The following is a 3,267-nucleotide window of genomic DNA, read 5'->3' on the forward strand; positions in this document are numbered from 1 at the left end:
TCCCCTCCCATATGTCCCTTTGCATGACACCTCTGTATCTGTGAAGCCAGATATTAATGAGTTCAAGAGAACTCACCAGCCTCCAAATTAATTAGAATAAATCACCCACCAGAAGTTTCAATCAGTCCTGCTCTCCCCCTTTCACAGAGGAAGATGTTTCTGTGTGCCTCCCTCCAGATCACATACCCCTAACACCCTTCATTTTCTTCTTGTCGTATGGCAGCCTACTGCCCACACAGGTGAATAAATGACTGCATCATAGAATCATTTAGAACCATCTGAACAGACCTCTAAGATCATCAAGTCCAGCTGTTAACCCAGCACTGCAAAGTCCACCACTAAACATCAGCCCTTCCCTGGACAGATCGTCTGTACAATGATCGTGCCAGACAATGAGCCCATCTTCAGCATCAGACAGGGACTGGGAGAGGTAGCTGGGTCTGTGCGGGAAGTGGGCTGAAATAGCAACATTATAGTCGGTCCCATTAGCCTAATTACTTGATTTTTTTGTTTCAAAGCAATCTTTACATCTAGTCAGATGTAAAGAAGAGCTGTGTTTTCTGTTTTTCCTTTAGCACCACCCAAAAAGCCCTTGTTCTGAGAGGGAAGGATATTTGCACTGGCTTAACTTCAGCGGTCTAATACAACTACAGCAACTCCATGAGGAACACAGCACATTAGGGTGTGCCCAACAAACACAACCAAGGAAAAAGCAACAAGTGATAAATATCTCTGAGCTATCAGACCTGCTAGGTGCCTCCTGATCAGCAGGGCAACAGTGCCACATGTACCCACGTGAGGCTTCTGTCTTTTCGGCCAATAGGAAAAAGAATATGCTCAGCTCTACACGGGGTGCTAGTGTTGATGAGGGAGGTCTGGCAAGGAGTACAGTCTAGCCAGAAAGCTGGGAGCATGTTTTTCACCTCACTGCTCACCCAAATCCAAGACAGATGAGGGGACAACAACTGCAGTTGAGATTTGACTGCCCAGTGTCAGTCCCAGTCCCAGTCCTTGCCAGCAAGCCAAGAGCACAGCTTCCATCCTGGCCTGGAGGCAATACGTGCTCCATGCTAACAGAGCAGAGGTCCACAGGAGGCAAGCTGGGCACAGGGAGCTGTAGAAAGGAAGGACAAGTTTGGGTTAACACGAGCCCCTGAGAAACAGCACAGATCCACTTCACTGGGTCTTGCAGATTTTCGGTTTCAGTGCCATGGGCTTCCTGACATTCCCTGTGAAACTCAGTCAAAGCCACTGTCCTTCTCCTTAGTGTTGCAGGGAAGCCAGAGAGAAGCCCCAGTTCCCAGCTGAGGACACCCAGCTTCAGCCTTCACTGCATGCCCTTCCTGCCCCGACTGCACAAAGCGTTTTAAGCTGAGCCGAGGGCGCAGCAGAACTTGCACCCCCCAGGCATGTTGCTGCCTTTCACACAGACAGAACAGGCAGGGAAGAGCTATGCAGAGGTGGAACAAAGCCAGTTTCTTCCTGAAGCACAGCTTGCCCATGCCTGCAGCCTCCACAGTGAAGCTGGGCCAGTCCAGCAGCCCCCAAGGCCTCCAGACAGCTGGCAGCAAAGCTCCCAATGTTGCAGAGGGACATCATTTTTTTGGGAAGGCAGACACACTGCATACATGGATAGAGCTCAGTCATGCTGCTTGTGTACCTGCACCAATGGGGCTTCCCAAGTGAGAGAGTGAAGGTAGAAGCACTGGGGCATGCAGCAGGGTCTTCAGGTGGGAAATGGAGAGTGCATCACCCAGCCACACTGAGAGCTTAGAAGGGACACAGGAACCCATCTTCTCCCAGCTCTTGTATCCCACCCAGCAGAACTGTCCCCACTCCCACAAGGAACACCAGCTCAGCAAGGACTCAGCTCCACAAAACTTCTTTCCCCTGTGTCCCACTGAAGCCTGAGGGACTGCAGCCACCTCTGAGTGTATGCCAGTTCAAATGAGGCACAACAAGCCACATGAAAAGCGGCACCCTCTCTTCCTTCCTTTCCTTTTGACCAGGAAAACTGGTCAAGTATCAACACCAGAGCAGTGTTTTAGGTTGCTAAGCATCCCCTTGAATAACGAAGCAGCAGTGAGTAATATGTATTTACATACATTATGGTCTATTCCCCCATCGGAAGGCGATTTGTGTAGATAACTTCCATCAATGTTAAAGAGAGTCATTCACATAAATCCTTGGCACTTTAATGGCCGACGAGCCTCCTCTGTGTAGTAGTTCGTGTTGCTACATTTAGTGAGCGCAATATAAATGTGGCCAACTTAATATGCAAATAAATTCACGTATTTACTGAGCCATAAGAGACAGTTACTAGGCACATCTCCTTCATCGTTTATAGGGAAATAGATGGAGGCTGCCAGTCGAAGCCGAGAGATAAATGCTGTAAACACTTTTTCAAGGCAACGGGGAAAAAAGGGTACTGAGTGTCCACATATACATAAATAATGATCATAAATAGTTTCTTGAAGACGTCTCTTCTATTTGTTTCTACTCTGTGTGTGTGTCTTTACTACACACCTGCATTGAAATACTATTTGTTGCATTGCTGTTACCTGCCAGTGGCACTGGAGTCTCTTTCATCCCTCGGGACCAGGGGCAGAGCCATGGCACATCCCGGCTTGCTCACTCACTGCCTCCTACAGCAGCTGTAGGAAGGGAACATGCTCACCTTGAAAAGACAGGCCACCCATTGCAACTCCCTGTGTCCCAGCACCAAAATGTAAGCCTTTCCTTTAACGGCACCTGGTGCAGGAAAGAGGAGGGAGACCTTTCTCGCCATTTCTTCTCACAGATGTTCTCTTGAGAATCTGCACTGGCTATTTGTAAAACAAAAGCCCTCACCAGGTCTACACTTTTCAAAGACAGAGAGCAGACATATTTTATGGAAAATAGATCTTAAAAATTCATAAGATAAAGTATTACTGAAGTGCTCCTTCAGTTCTCTGCGTATGATTTTTAGGATGCCTTGCCAAATGGATGTGTCCTCCACGGGACATTTCTTCCTTGTGGTAACAAATGAAGTAAAACCGATTCCCTTCTTTATTTTTTCAGATGGAAAACAAGGAAAAATTCCCTATCCGTATTACACAGTTCAGTAGGATAGTTCCCATGCGCATACATGCTCTTGGAAATATGCAGATACATATGTTGAAAGACCATTAGACTCCACAACATCTACTGGGCTGCAACCCTACTGGTGCTGTGAGGTTTTTCATGGGAGTCACCAACAAATGCCTAGTCTTTCCAGAATCCCCATGT

The sequence above is a fragment of the Empidonax traillii genome, unplaced genomic scaffold, assembly GCF_003031625.1.
Source record: "Empidonax traillii isolate 1590-97213 ecotype Southwest subspecies unplaced genomic scaffold, ASM303162v1 scaffold16:size2589160, whole genome shotgun sequence".
Classification (NCBI taxonomy): Eukaryota; Metazoa; Chordata; class Aves; order Passeriformes; family Tyrannidae; genus Empidonax; species Empidonax traillii.